General features: G+C 47.8%; 1 long non-coding RNA gene across 1 annotated transcript; it reads right to left on the bottom strand.

Moving 5' to 3' along the window:
* Positions 1–8,836: 8,836 nt before the first annotated feature.
* Positions 8,837–11,176, bottom strand: LOC117859952 (uncharacterized). Its single transcript, XR_004641346.2, has 3 exons — positions 10,578–11,176; positions 9,870–9,936; positions 8,837–9,146 (listed from the first exon to the last, which is right to left on the bottom strand). It is a non-coding gene; the product is annotated as an uncharacterized lncRNA (long non-coding RNA).
* Positions 11,177–15,658: the final 4,482 nt, after the last annotated feature.

The raw sequence follows: 15,658 nt of genomic DNA, 5'->3' as shown, positions 1-15,658 counted from the left end.
GTGTCATTGTGTGTGAGTGTGTGTGTCGTGGTCCTCCGTCCTGCCTCCTGCGCCAGTTCCGGTGTGTGAATAAGTGGGATGTGTTAATCTGTGCATTTCGCATGCATGGCACCCTGTTCTTGAATGAATTCGAAATTCAAATGCTCCTATATGCTGTCGTCGTCGTGTAGACTTATTCTAGCTAGTCTTTCTCATCCTTTGTTTGTCTCCAAAAGATTAGAAATAATTATTGAATTTATCTTCTTCGACGTAAATAAAGAATATCTCTGCGACTAGTACTTGCCTCTGAACGGCATGAATCTTGCGCATGGTACTTGCTCCCAGCTGCAGCAGCAACAACAACAAACCATGTTAGGGGGTGTTTGGATCAATGTACTAACTTTTAGTTCGGATCACATCAAATATTTGGATACCAATTAGAAGGACTAATTATAAAAGTAATTGCATAAGCTGTGGCTAATTCGCAAAATGAATCTAATAAGCCTAATTAATCAATTTACTGTAACATCACATGGTCGAATCATGAACTTAGGCTTAATAGATTCATCTTGCAAATTAGCCTTCATTTATGCAATTACCTTCATTTATGCTATTGGTTTGCTATTTAACCTATATTTAATATTTCTAATTAGTATTTAAATATTTGATGTCACAGGACTACTGTCTCCAAACGGAGCCTTAGTAAAGACGTGTCATCGGAGTCGACGCATCAGACGGAAAAGGGCCATACTATAGAGAGAACAAAACACCCCAGCCCTGAGAGCCCCTGACACGACTGCATGATTGCTTGATTGATGCGACCAATCCTATTCCCAGGATCGGAAAGAACGCGATCTCTGTCATCTCATTGGTTACCTGCCCGATCGCACCAAATAGTGATACCATACGGTCAGCCGGTCGACTCGTCACCCATCACCCGAGAAGTCAAGAGATCGGACGCGGATTCAGAGTGCATGCTGAGTGCACGGCGCGCACAGCCCACAAGTCGCCGCCATGGGGCCGTGTGATGACGCTGGTGGCTCCGCGCGCCAGCCTCGCGTGCCGTAGGTGCGTTTGGTAGCCTGGGCTGCCTTAGCCGGGCTTGTGAGTCAGGCTCAAGCTAGACGGGCTAGGTTCATGGGGTGCAGAGATGTTGATTGGCAAATCTGCACCACATGGTACTGGCTGGACCGAGATTGTGTTTGTTAGACTGGATGAATTGGTGTGGGTACCTTGCACATTAGCTAAGGTAGACTTACCACTCCTTTGTTCACTCGCACAGTGCCACCGTACGCCACCAGCCACCATCTCTCTCGCCACCGCGGGCCGCATCCTTCGCACGCAGGCGTAGTCGCCGCCGCCACCGACCACGCGACTATGGACCACCGTGGGCTGCATCCTCCGTGTGCTGCTGTAGTCGCACGCTGCATCGCGGGTCCCCGGACCGCCCCGCGCCACCACGATCTCCGCCGCCCCACGGGCTCACTAGCCGCATGCCTTCCCGGACTACCACCGGCCGCCTGCCGGTGCGCTTTCCCACGCCACCGCTCGCTGATGCCTGCCCGTGCGCTCGCTCACGCGCTGCTGCTTGCCACGGCTTGCCTGCCGGCTAGCACACCACTGCTCGCCGCGGCTTCACGATCGCCCGCAGGCACTGCTGCACACCACGGCCCGCCTGCGACCACTCACTTCAGAACAAAATTAATGAGACCTCGATTGCGATTCAACCTTATCTCAACGTTAATTTCAATCTAAACCAATAGCGTGGGGAAACCCCAAAATAGAGGACTCGTTGTGGCAATCCATCACAACCTTGAGGAAAGGAAAATATATGATGTTACGAACCAATAGCTCATAGGAAACCCTAAAATAGAGCAGCAGAACACCAATAATGGGATCAAAATTGCAGCGTAAACTGAAGCAGGGACTCGATTTGGACGACATGGACCTCAATCTCGATGGGAGGGACTTCAATTTTGCGGCGGATGTGGGGAGGCGGCCGATGGATGCGCGGCAGGCATGGCATCGCGCGGGACACGCGGGTGGGGAACGGAGTCGCACAGGACGCAGAGGAGGTGGGCGATGGACGCGGTGGCGGAGACAGCGTCGCGGCGGCGGGAGACCCTGCGCCTTCTTCCTCTGCTTCCTTCTCCACGCGGTGCGCCGAGCATGTGCGTGAGGAAGACCAGGGGTCACGGCAACACCTCACAAGCGCCTGTTCCAGTGTGCATTGCGTAGAACGATCGATTTTGGCATTCCATGCGGTGCAGGCTAGCAGGTCTCTTTTGCATACGTTGGGTCTGGCCCAGAACCCCATCCAAACTACCAATCACGCCCCTCCAGTTGGGTCTGGCTGAGGGACGATGCAGCCTACCAAACGCCCCTGCAGTGCTACTACTCCTGGGACATATCCCTCCCGACGCTGCGGATCCACCCCATCACGCCGGGCGGGCGGAGCGGATCGGGGACCGATCGATCGACCACTACCAGGTGAGACTACTACGTAGTCTACGCGTTGGTTACCACTTCCCAGGGCGCGGGCGGCGCGGCCGGGTGGGGAGCCGTGCCGACGGTGCCGCCGTCGTGCCGCGCCGCGCGCACGCGCAGGTAGTGGTTCGTGAAAGGGACGGGTCGCGCGGGCCGAGCCGAGCACTCGCTATCCATTCCCGCCGTCGATCGTCAAAGCTAGTGCAGGCGGGCGCGATCGGCGCCGTCGCGGTGCGCGGGCCGCGGGGGCGACGGGACGAGGTGGGGGACGTCGCGGTCCGAGGGGCCTGGCCGGGGTCTCACTTTCTCAGGACGACGTGACTTGGGAGGGGGACATTGATGATTTGATGGCGTCGCCCGCGCTGTGCTCATCACTCATCAGCTCATGTACTGTGTGCGTGGATGACAAAAGTACGGTGAAATAGTGCAACAAGGAAGACACGTTCCATCGCATGAAACTTAACATCGACAGATCTATGTCACACACTTTGGCCACGTCGCTCCAACGGTGGAGTCAAATCAATTTGCTACTACAATGTTGTACACATCATTCAACTTTTCTCCAAAAATCCCACACTCGATCATACACTTCGTGAAATTATCGTGAGGCCCAGAAAGTGCCATCGGCAGCATCGTATGGCAGTTACTACATCAGAAAGAGGAACGACGACTCTTTGTCTGTTGTGAAGGTACCAGCCCACTGCCAGGGGCGGACCCGTAGGAAAATAAAGTGAGCATGGCATGTTAAAAAAGGCCTAGCAGTTTATCACTACTATCTGAGGACTTTGTAATTAGGATAAACTGGCGTATCAAAGTTTGAAAACCTCCTATCAACTCAGAAATCATGAATCATACGTGCGCATCTTAACTTCTAAAACAATATTGATCAAATTGCCCTGCTTGACCATTTCAAAATGATTTCTCCGGTGGTTTTTGACGACTGGAATGGATCCCATACGCGTCTGAGTCCATTTCACTGGATACGTGACCACCGCTCCTCGCCGTCCTCTTTGGCCAACACATCTACCGGCACCTTTTGGTGGAAGGAGGATATATATGGGAGACCCATTCTCCGGTTTGAAGGGTTGAAGGGAGATGGAGAAGGAGATGGCGCGATCTCCAACGCGTGGTGGTGATCAGTGACGCCCACTGCACTGCTAGTTGCGACGAGATGGAGCAGCGTGACATCGTCTATGGGTGACGTGCGCCACCAGCATCATCTAACGCCCATAGCGCATCTCGCTCTTGCTCGATCACGACCATGCCGTCCACTGCGCTCCTTATGCATGGTGGGAGTTTGACTAAGCTTCAACTATCGGTAGCCGTGATTAGGAGCTTATATACCATGTCTCCACGACGTACCTTAGCTTCTCGCCCTAGCTAGGTGATGTGATCTATACATATGTACTGGACTCTTAACTCACCATTGGTGGAGATGCCATATCTTGTGAAGGTATTTCAAAAGACCTAGGACACGAAGAGAAAGAATGATGAAAATAGAGTGCGTGTGTGAACGGAGGGGCACATGCCCCTTCACGTCTCATTATTGTTAATAAGTGCTACTGACGGTTGCTAATTGCAACTATTCTAATTGACCACTAATACAATCTTGATTATAACTCTCTCATTGATGAGTTATTTTCTTATAATCTCCATGGTGTGGCCATCATATTAAAAAAAATCCTCCAAAAACTTGATGGAAACTTCAAGAAGAAACCAAATTGTATATTAATATGTCATTATAACGTCTTTTAAAACCCACTAAGAAAAATTAAGTTAATGACACAGCTTGTATAGTATGGGCCTGTTTGGTTTGAGTTGCTTATGCATAAGCAACTTAAAAATAAGCAAATAAGTTGCTTATGAACCAATCACTCTTGCTTATAGACTTGCTTATAAGTTGCTTATGCATAAGCAAATAAGCAACTTTTGGGTTGCTTATGGTTGCTTATGGGGCACTTTACACCTCCTACCCTCATTCTCTCTCCTCTCTCCCCTTTCTCTCTCCTCTCTCCCGTCACCACTCAGCTCACCGCCGCTTCCGCCCGCCGCCGCCGCCGCTGCGCCCCCTGCCCGCCCGCCTCCGCGCCGGTCGCCGCCGCTGCGCCCGCCGCCCGTCCGCCCGCCGCCCACCCGCCTCCGCGCCGCGCGCCCGCCGCCGCCGCCGGCCGCCGGCCGCTCCCGGCCCGCTCGGTCCCCACAGGAGCTGGGTAATTGTTAGGTGTAGAGGGAAATGGGATGGCAGGGGTAAATATGTCAATAGCAATCAGATAAGCAACCCAAACCAAACACCTAGAGCTAAAAATAAGCAACTACAATAAACAATTTTAAGTTGCTTATAATAAATAATTGAAACCAAACAGGCCTTGTTTTCCCTTGGAAGAACTGAACAAGTATGTGTGCATTCCTCCGTGTATAACACTAGCTCTCTCCTGCATGCACGCCGTTCGTCCCCTTTCTCCTCTTCCGCTTTAGCGTCTCCCGAGGCCATACGCAGCTAGCTCGGCAGCTTGGTAGCCTTTTCACCGCTCGACGATCGAAGAGAACCTTTCTTTTCCTTTTGGCTGCCTGCCCATTTTCTGGAGCAGTGAGAAGTCGTTACACAGACACAGCTACCCAGCTGCCCTGCCTAGCAGCATGCATGCTGCCGCGCCGCGCGTGCGAGTGCGTGCGCGAGGAATTTTCTGGGTGGATGCTGGCCGTCGTACTCGCACCACTTGTTTCTTTCTCCTTTTTCTCCATTCCCCACCCGCGCGAGGTCTTCGTTGTCGTGTGCATTGTCAAATGTCAACCGTTGAAGCTCTTGCCTCTCATGTTTTAGGGCTTTGATTTTTCCAGACTGTACCGCCGCCTAGGGCCATCAATGATTAGTTGTAGAGTAGAGTGACCCTACAGGGTTTCAGTTTGCCAAAGTATGTGAACCTTTAGCAACAACACTCCGGCACTAATCATGTGCGCTCGTCCTTTGCAACAGTCTTCTAGGTACATGTGCCATGCTGATACAACATCAACAGCCTGCTGCTAAGGGGTGTTTGGATATTTAGTCCGGACTAAAATTCATGTCACATCGAATATTCGGAGGCTAATTAGGAGGACTAAATATGAGCTAATTATAAAACTAATTATATAGATGGAGGCTAATTCCCGAGATGAATCTATTAAGCCTAAGTAATCCATCATTAGCATATGTTAGTGTAGCACCACATTATCAAATCATGAACTAATTAGGCTTAATAGATTCATCTCGCAAATTAGCCTCCATCTGTACAATTGATTTTTTAATTAGTCTATGTTTAATACTCCTAATCAGTATCTAAATATTCGATAGCTCCTAAACAAACAAAAGTGGCCTAACTTTTGTTTGGGTTCACAGACATTTTGTTCCCACTAGGTACTGTCAGTGTCAGACGACGCATCCCACTGCTAAGCATGCATGTATGTAACCTGGGAAATAAAATAGCAGATCAAATAAAAGACAAACTCTGCGCCGTTGCATGCAGATTAAAGGCAAATGGATTGCTGATCACAGTTGGCAGTTGCTTAAAGCAAAGCCCTGGCCCCCTGGCTGCTTGGAATTTGGCCGGATGCCGAAGAATCCGCACTGATTTGCCGCGAATTCAGGCACCATGATTCATGTGCGCATACACGCTCGATCGATCTCTCACTGACGGAGTACGCAGAGAGAGAGACAGACGTACGGCTACGGGCCCGGCGTACGTCCATGGTGTGTGGTGCCAGGTAGGCCACCGGAGCTCCCGAGAAGCCGCGATGGGAACGCTCCAGCTCGTGTGTGGATCAGGTGTCACTCACGTCAGAGTCCATGACGGGACAAGCGGCATCGACGACCGGCCCAACGAGCAGTCGTAGCATCCCATAAATAAACCAGGCTGTCACACAGCGATTTGACGTGGGCGCGAGCATGTTTGGCTCGCGGCTTCCGTTAGACGTCAAGGCGTCAAGCCCTTTCAGCACGTCGCCCTGATGCGTGATCGATCGGTCCGTGCGAGAGGACATGAGAGGATTCGATCGATCGTGATCTATTCCTTAGTACATCGATCGTTCTCTTTTAAGGCGTGTGTTTGGTTACAATGCCTGGAGAAGGAAGTGTCCTCGAGCTTTTGTGGTGCCTTGTACTGTTTGTGACTAGCAGCCTAGCAGGTGCCAGCTGGTAGTGTACGGTACGGTCATGTTTGACGTAACTTCTCCATCAGCTTCTCCGGATGCAAACATTACCCAGTACCCACCAATAGAAATTTTCACAAACACAAATAAACATTCATCATCGACCGAGGACTATAATCTATCATTGCAATATGTATGGCCTACTGTTTTCTCCTTCAGAACTATATCATAACATATCAACTAATTGCTCATGCGCTATTCTAATGTTAAGGTTAAGAGGAAAAAAAATCTAGAAATTCCTAAAAGCATCCCGATAACTTTTTTCTAGATTTGCTTTTCAAGTGTCAGTTATAGATTCAAAGATCCAACAAATCCAAGGTCACCTGATTGCTAACTTTATTTTGCATCATTTCCGCTTAAAAAAGTGTGCTCTCTAAGCCTCACACTATGCATGTTGGTTTGTTTATCTTTGCATTTATAAATGTATTAGTTATGAGTCTGCATAGGATCTTCTTGTTTGTCCTGAATGTCCTGCATGCATTACATAATAAATAATAATAATAATAAACATACAAATGCGTCAACAGGAGCCATAAACTAAAAAAAGTCCTACATTACTAACATAATAAAAAAATAATGAGAAAGCTCGCACATTAATAGGAGAAATACATACACATGTCTCAACAGTGCCGGAGCCAAAAACTAAAATTTTTGTTTGTTGGGGGGAGGGGGATAGTGCTAATATTTCAAATTTTATTTGAATTTTAAAAAAATTTTAGTGCAAAATTCACTGGCCTAAAAGCAATGTATATGCTTTCTATACTGTGCCTCAATTTCATTGAATCCTACCCCTAAATCATATAATTAACTCTTTATCCCGAGATTTTTATACAAAAGTTAGTTAGTACATGCAATGTATATGCTTTATGTATGTTGGTCTATGTTAGTTACTTATTTCTTTATCATCACATAAAATAACTTGAACTATTCATACATTTTGCAATTTTTTAACCCGTCGAGATACACAGGTTGTGGCCCAGAATATGACAAAACCGAATTAATTTGTCTTGTGAGATTGCAGCGATCCATTTAGTTACTATAATGCAACTAATTCATATAGTCACATGGCCTGGGCCCCTATAATCATGTATCAGACAGAAATCAGACAAACCCTGGACCACACTGTGTTGATCAGCACACTGTGTAAACATAACTAGAAGCTGCCGCCTGCCTGCTAGTCTTAGTTTAGTGAGCATCAGAGTGGCTGAAACTGTACATCAACCAGCCAATCAGAAGGCCATGCATGCATGAATGCATGATGCTGCAAGCTCTCGCCCTGACAATAAACCAACTGATAATGGCGAATGATCGAGCTGAGATAATGGGGGTGGGACAAGGCTGTGTCTTTTTCGCAACCTTTAGCCCTGCTTCATCTGCGCAAATTAAGCCCGTGGGGTCATGCCAATCATTCCTGCTCTCACAATGTAAATTAGTTTTCCCGTGAATCATTGTCCCCTTTTCAACAAATGCAAAGACGCTCTGGAGTTTTTTTTCCTTAAAATTAACTTTCTTCGTCTCTGTTTTTGTCTCAATGTCTGACCTATACTTCCAATCTGAAGACCTGGTGGCGGCGGGCCGGCTGGAGGATAGCGAGCGGCCCCCCCAGGAGTGGCAAGGATGGCGGCAGCGCCCGGGCCTGCGCGAGCAGCGGCCACCGGTGGGGATGGAGCCTCTCATCCTCCCCCATTCACCTCTCCCAAATCGCGTGGCTGCCGGCGGCTTCGGATTCGTGGTCATCGGCGGCGGCTTCGGGCAAAAGGCGGTGGCCGTCCCCTTGTTCCTCATCCCCGGGGCCTCGCTCCCGCTCCACCCGCGTGCGACGTTCCTGCTGCGCCTCTGCCCGTGGATCTGCAATGTAGGTGGCGCAGGCTAACCACTGTGTTTGCGGCGGATAGCGATTGGGTTTATTTAAACTCAGTTTTACAGATATAGATTCGGTGGATGTTATCTGAATCTTCCACATCGCCTCAAACCAGTTCTGAACTGAACTTTTTATTGTTCACAGTACCTCGACGGATGATGCATGATCGAACATGACCACAGAGACAGAATGGACCAACGATAGAAATCAGTGTCGGCATCAGCAACTGGGAGCCTCTTTGTCTAGTCCCTGGGAGTCTTGATGGGAGCAGCGACATAATTTCTGGAAGGGTCACTCCTCGGTAGTCATGTGTAGTTATTGTACATATGCAACAAGATATGGCTTTCTGTAAATGAGTACAGTATATGTTCAGTACCACATATATGATTCATATGCGCAGAACAGTTCTTGACACACTACCTAATATCAAATCATTAAGCAAAATACATCATGGACTGAACTTAATTTGTTGTCGGACTAAAAAACATGAATCTTATATTCCTTCTCTCATTTATGTCATTGTCTTTCTTTCCCCTTCTTAATGGTGCCTACTTCATGCGGATTGAGCTTTGAAATCGATTTCCAGTACTGGTTGTCCGCGCTACCGTGGAATTTCTCCTGACTGGCTACAAAAAATCTGCAGCATGGAAATAAAGAAATTAGTAATAAACACATATTAGCTTACGCTATAGAGAAATGCACTAATAACTCAGAATTTCTCAAGTTCTATAGCATTTTGCCTGAGAGCATAGTTAAAAAAGAAAGCAAAGGTAATTAAAACAATAGTGAACCACATTGTTCGATTTAACAGCAAGAAGATGGAAGAGCCAGCAGTTAGAATTCAAGACAGTAACATGACCTATGCTCAAGCACCCTACAGAACGGTTACAGTCTCCTTGCAATATTTGTTTACTGGGCTTTTCACAAGACAAGCGTCACAGCTAGAAAAATGCCATGAAATTTGCTACTACTAAAGAGCCTAAGACAGTTTCCTGATGAAGCAGATCATACCAAACACCCCTTTAAATTAGGATACAACACAATTCCCTCATTTCTTCCAGTCAAGGCTCATGACTGGAAGAAATATCAACAAGCAAGCAACAATGTTCCTCATTTTATCCTTCTGGAATAACTTGCAAGGACCAAACAACACCAAAAGAAATGAGCAAGAACATGTGAGGCATGATGAGGAAAGCTAGGTGAATAAAGTATTTGACCACATTTTCACTGGGCTGTATGAAAGTACTATACAACAAGCATACATACTAAACTAGCAGTGTCTGATACAAATGAAATGGATTACACAGATGCTGCAAACATATTAGTAACAGGAGGTGCACATAAAAGTAATCATTCTAACCTGAACATTTTCAAATAGTTCTCCAGAATTCATGGCTTGCCTTCCACCTCTTATTTGCCAATACTATCTGAAATGGATCAGTTAATCTACCAAGATCAAAACTAGATATATTTGGTCAACTTCAACCACCGAACAATGCAAGATTTACACAGAAGGGTATTCATAACTGAATTGTATATCAAACTAATGAAAAGGTAGATGTATCTGTCATTTGTACTAATGCATTATCTATAGCATTCTGCTATTATAATTTTTCAAGAAACCACTTGATGAAACATGCTGTTTTACCAAGAGTGGTAGGAGAAAAGTAACAGAGCAACAATTACTAGCAGGATAATTGCTACAGCAGAGATGGCCAAGAAATAGGTAGGCACACTCAGAAACACCTGTAGCTTGCAATCAAATCAGCTTAGCACGTTAGTGAGTTACCTAGTACTCCATTATCAAAATGTCCACCACATTGAGCAATCAAAATTTTCATATAATGAACAACAGAGATACTGAAACGAGCAGAGGAACCCAAATGAATCACTGAAATATCAACTTCATATGTATATGCCTCAAGCTAACACAAAATAATTTTAACATCAGATTCGGTCGCAAACAAACTATTCGTAATACAACCATGATTCTCAGAAGAAATTCGGTCACAATTGTCCTCAACATCACTAAATTTTAATAGATTGATAAAATACGTGGCTTACTGACCTGAGCAATGAAAGATACAACTGGCGGTAAGCAGCGATGACAGCCACGTCCACCGGCCCTTCAATTGGCAGGATGCCCTCTGTCTCTTCTCTGCCGCCCGCTCTGGCCCTCGGCGCCCGTCACCGCCGCAGCAACTCTCACAGCCGCCGGCACGGGGAGGAGCGGCGTTCTACCTGGGGCGGTGGACGAGCAGGGGCGGCACGGGGATCGAGGAGACAACCGGCCTGGATGGCTAGATCGAAATGGAGCAGGCGGAGGGAGGGGAGGCGGAGCGGCCGGGGAGATCAAAATGGAGGCGCACGGGGGAGATCGTGGATCAGCCGCCGGGGAGCAGGCGGTGGGGGAGGAGTCGGACCGGGGAACGGGGGTCGGGGATGAAGCCGCCAGGGGTAAAATTGTGGGGGTGAGATGAAAAAAATATGAGGTAATTAATAATTGTAGATATAATTACTAAATTAACCCTGCTAATGGAGGGTTAGATGTTATCTATACTTATACCACTCGTCGGTAGTACAAGACACCGGTAAAGAGCTCAAGTTTGAAAGGAGGATCTGGAGGTAGAACATGAAGGGAACAAGTCCATCAGCTCCTAATGATTTTTCCTAAATCCGCCGCTGTTGTAGACTGCCATGTCCCACTCCCACCGGTACATATAGTGTAACTGTTGATACTTGCACACCGGAGATGACTGGATTCATCATTGCTAGTTGGGATGGATGGATCGATGTTTCCAATCCGAGGAGCCGTGAGGACCGCCGTCGCGTACGTCCTGCTCTCTGTCCGGGTCCGGCTCCACACGGCACTGGAGCGCCGGCCGGCCAAACACTGTACATTTTCCGACGGTGTAGTAGGTTGACAAACATTTACATCTGAGTGGACTGATGCTCCGTATGATTGTGGTCTCCATTGATCAACTGGTAGGTATTCATACTGATGAGGGTTCACATGTACAATAGTGTCGGTGGCATAACTACTCATCTTCCCCGTTGTAGCTAGGTACCGTACATTGTCCTGTGTGCAGTGGATGTGCTGTGCATTTGCCGGCCACAATTTGCCACGTCCTTAGGTAGCTGCCACATAGCTGCCACACCGTGGCTAGCCATACTTTATGCCAAAAATAGATCATTTGGTTCGTAACTAAGGTTTTATCGGTGTTTTATACCTGGCAAACTACTGAGGGGTATTCTAAGGTAATAGATTGGTTTGTGGGGGTATCGTACATACATCTATGGGCCCACTACAAGGTTTAGACAGTCCTAGATATAGGGTTGAATATCGAGACATGTCAAACATGGAGGCTACGGTGCAGGACGACGTAGTCTACGTGGCAGGACAGAAAGTAGTCGAGGATTAGAAAACTACTCGTAGCAATTAGAATAGGACTTATCTAATCAAAAATTTGACTAGTATTCTTGTAAACAAACCAAACCGACCTGTAACCCTGCCCCCAGCAATATAAGGTGAGGCAGGGACCCCCTCCAAAATAATTCAATCAAACTAACACATAGGACGTAGGGTATTATGCAATCTAGTGACCCGAACGTGTTTAAACACTAAACACTAACACGGCACCCCCTCGGTAGGTTGCTGGTTTAAACACCGACAGCTAGCGCGCCAGGTAGGGGATCTCGCTGAGAATCCACTGGTGAACTTGATGGTCCAAGTCATCATCAAGCCAATCGTCACGTTCGAAGTGGGCGCGACGTTCATCTTTGGCTCCTGGGTTTGCATCGCAGACGGCACTGGAAACTTTCACCACCACATTGCGCCAGCCTCGGAGAAGAGCAGCACGCCATGAAGGTCTAGCGTCAAGCTCTGGAGGATCTCGTCGAGAAATTTGGCGGATTTTCAATTTCTGATTTAGTCAGAGGCTGGAGGGACAAGTCCGAGTACAACTCGACTTCTCCCACTAGTCGAACTGGTTTTCATGAGTCGGCCCTTAAGCCATCGTGCGAATCGGACTACGACCCAAGTTGATTCCCGTTCGGATTCCGAAACATTGGTGCTATTTACCAAGCTACCGTGTCCAGATCACAATCCAACACGGATATGATCGAGGACCCCGACTACTACTTAGACCCAAGCGAGGAGATCCTTTTGTCAGGTTTGCAGCAGGGCATGGTAATCATATCAACTTCACAAGGCATATTCGTCTACTGGCCTAGCATGAAGCCACCTGCTCTTGCCAAGAACGACAACTCACGCCTTATTGCCTACCTTGACACCCTCCCATACCAGGAGGGAACTCCTCTGTCGCCCATTTATGAAGAAGGTGGCTCCACGGAGGTCATCACGTCAAGTTCGGGAAACTATTCTATGGAATAAGAACTCTTTGCTCTCATTGCGAAGAGGAAGAGCAACCAGAGAGAAATCTACAACATGAACGTCACCCGAATGATGTCTCGCAGGATGAGCTCACCGCCAACGTTGTCGGAGAAAAAACTAAAGCTCAAAGAACTCGACGAAGAGCACAAAACACTGCAAGAGCAGAGTGTCGCCGCCGCCTTGCAGCAAACTTGCCAATCATGAACTTGGATCACGCGTTTAAAGCAGTTCAATTGCGTCAACATCGTACTCCTCTTGCCACCATCGCATCCATTGATCTTATTACCCGAGCAATGCCACAAGACAAATACACTAGGCAATTGGCTGAACTAGTGGAGCGCGCGTACGAACAACTCAATCAGTAAAACCCGTTACATTCAGTTCCATACACTCCATCCCAGCATGGCAGTAGGCATAGGCACACTCCATCCAGACCAAGTCAGATTGGAGGCGCCAGACCAAGCTAAGCTGTGGCCACCGTGGGCCCAACCCAGAGCCTAAACGCCTAGTACAAGACCTCCGTCATAAGATCAATGCCGGCCGCGACGCCCGTACAATCATTGACGGACACCGCTTCGAGCGTGAGCAAGAAGTCGAGTACCCAGGAGAGGATTCCGACGAGTTCCCCGCCTTCTCAAGACAAGTAAGGAGGACAATTCTATCCGAAAAATTCAAACCTCCCGGTATCACCAAGTATGATGGCAAGCAGGACCCAGTCCAATAGCTGTGGTGTTACTCACTGTCAGTACAAGCATCAGGAGAGAATAACGACACCAAGGTCATCTACTTCCCCATTTGCATGGAGGTAGCGCCACTTACATATCTCGAGTCATTAGATAAAAACTCCATCGACACGTGGAAGGATCTCAAGGTGGTGTTCACCAACAACTTCGTAGGGGCAATGCAATATCTTGGCAAAAGGATCGACTTGTCACAAGTCAAACAACAATAAGGTGAAACCCTACGCAGTTACCTACGTCGTTTTTTCAACAAGAAGGCTACAATCATGGACATCACGGAGTGCGATGCCATAGATAGATTGCTTCCAGAACGGTCTCTGTGACCGCCGAATGTTCCAAGATTTTAGCATGAGACGCCCCAAAATTATCAAATCTCTCAAGATCATGATACAGGCATGGGCAGACGAAGAAGACAAAGAGATCGAGAGGTTCGAGTCTAATTACAACAAGGGCCAGAACAACAATAACCAGAATAATGGCCAGCACAACGACAAGAACCGCAATGATCATCCCAATAATGACAACCGAAACAACTACTCGGGAGGTCAGAATCGCAAAAGGAAGCCAAATAATACTGTTGCTCTATTCAAGATAGGACTCTATTCAGCGAGCTCCTGGAGAAGTAGGAATCAAGATAGGACTCTATGCAGCGAGCTCCTGAAGAAGTAGTGTCCATGGCACCCGTACCATAAGTACTCCCCGATGGACTGTTACAGTCTACGCAGAGTCATTAAAGACTTGCCAGAACCTTTTGGAACTAAAGATAAGGGCAATGCCAAGGAAGATGAAGATTAAGATATGGTGACAACGACAAATTCTAGAACCCTTCCAGCACGATCAATGTCATCTTTGGTGGCATATCGGGTACTGCTACTAAGCGGTCCCAGAAGCTCGCCCTCCGAGAGATCATGTCCATTGAACCAGCAGCACCTACGTTCCTCAAATGGTCTGAGGTGCCAATTACCTTCTCTAGGAAGGATCAATGGACTAGTTTCTCAGACTCAGGACGATATCCTCTCGTCCTGGACCTAGTAGTCGCTGGCTCCAGACTCACCAAGGTACTCATTGATGGCGGTAGCGGTCTCAACGTACTCTTCAACAAAACTCTGAGGAAGATAGGCCTTGACATTACTGACATGCTCACCCCTATGAACTCTCTGTTCTACGGGATTGTCCCAGGCAACGCGGCTGTACTCCTTGGTTAGGTGGTTTTGCCAGTTACGTTTGGGACCAAAGAACACTACCGGACAGAGTACATCCGGTTCGAGGTGGTAGACTTGAAAACATCGTATCATGCTATCCTCAGGAGACCAGCATTGGCCAAATTCATGGCCATCCCGCACTATGTGTACCTAGTACTCAAGATGCCGGGACCCAAGGGAGTACTCTCCCTGCACGGAGACTTGAAGAGATCATATGACTGTGACACAGAAGCCGTGGAGCTGGCAGCGACTACTAAAGTATCAAATTCAATGATGCAAGTCTTCGCTGCTTCCAAGAAATTGTCCCCATTGAAAGTTGAGATCCCAGAAAAGAAGTCGGAGGCAACCAAGGTCAAGCTGGCAAGTGAAGCAGACGTCAAAGCCATTGACCTTGAAACTGGTGATAGCTTCAAGACAGCCCTGATTGGCTCAGGGTTGGATCCTAAATAGGAAACCACACTCGTCAACTTCCTCCGGGCCAACCGTGACATCTTCGCATAGAAGCCATTAGATATACCGGGGGTGTCTAGGGAGTTGATTGAGCACTCACTGAATGTGGATCCAAAGGCTACACCAAAAAAGCAACGACTATGGTGATTCGTCCAAGATAGAAGGAAAGCCATCAAGAAGGAGCTAGCCAAACTACTCGCGGCGGGCTTCATAAAAGAAGTCTATCATCCCGAGTGGCTGGCCAATCCCGTCCTGTTGCGAAAGAAAAATAACAATGAGTGGAGGATGTGTGTCGACTACACGGACCTCAACAAACACTGTCCAAAGGATCCCTTTAGACTCCCTAGGATTGATCAAGTTATCG

The sequence above is a fragment of the Setaria viridis genome, chromosome 6 (genome assembly GCF_005286985.2).
Source record: "Setaria viridis chromosome 6, Setaria_viridis_v4.0, whole genome shotgun sequence".
Lineage (NCBI taxonomy): Eukaryota > Viridiplantae > Streptophyta > Magnoliopsida > Poales > Poaceae > Setaria > Setaria viridis.
The sequence above is the reverse complement of the archived record's forward strand: the minus strand, read 5'-3'. Positions and strand labels throughout refer to the sequence as shown.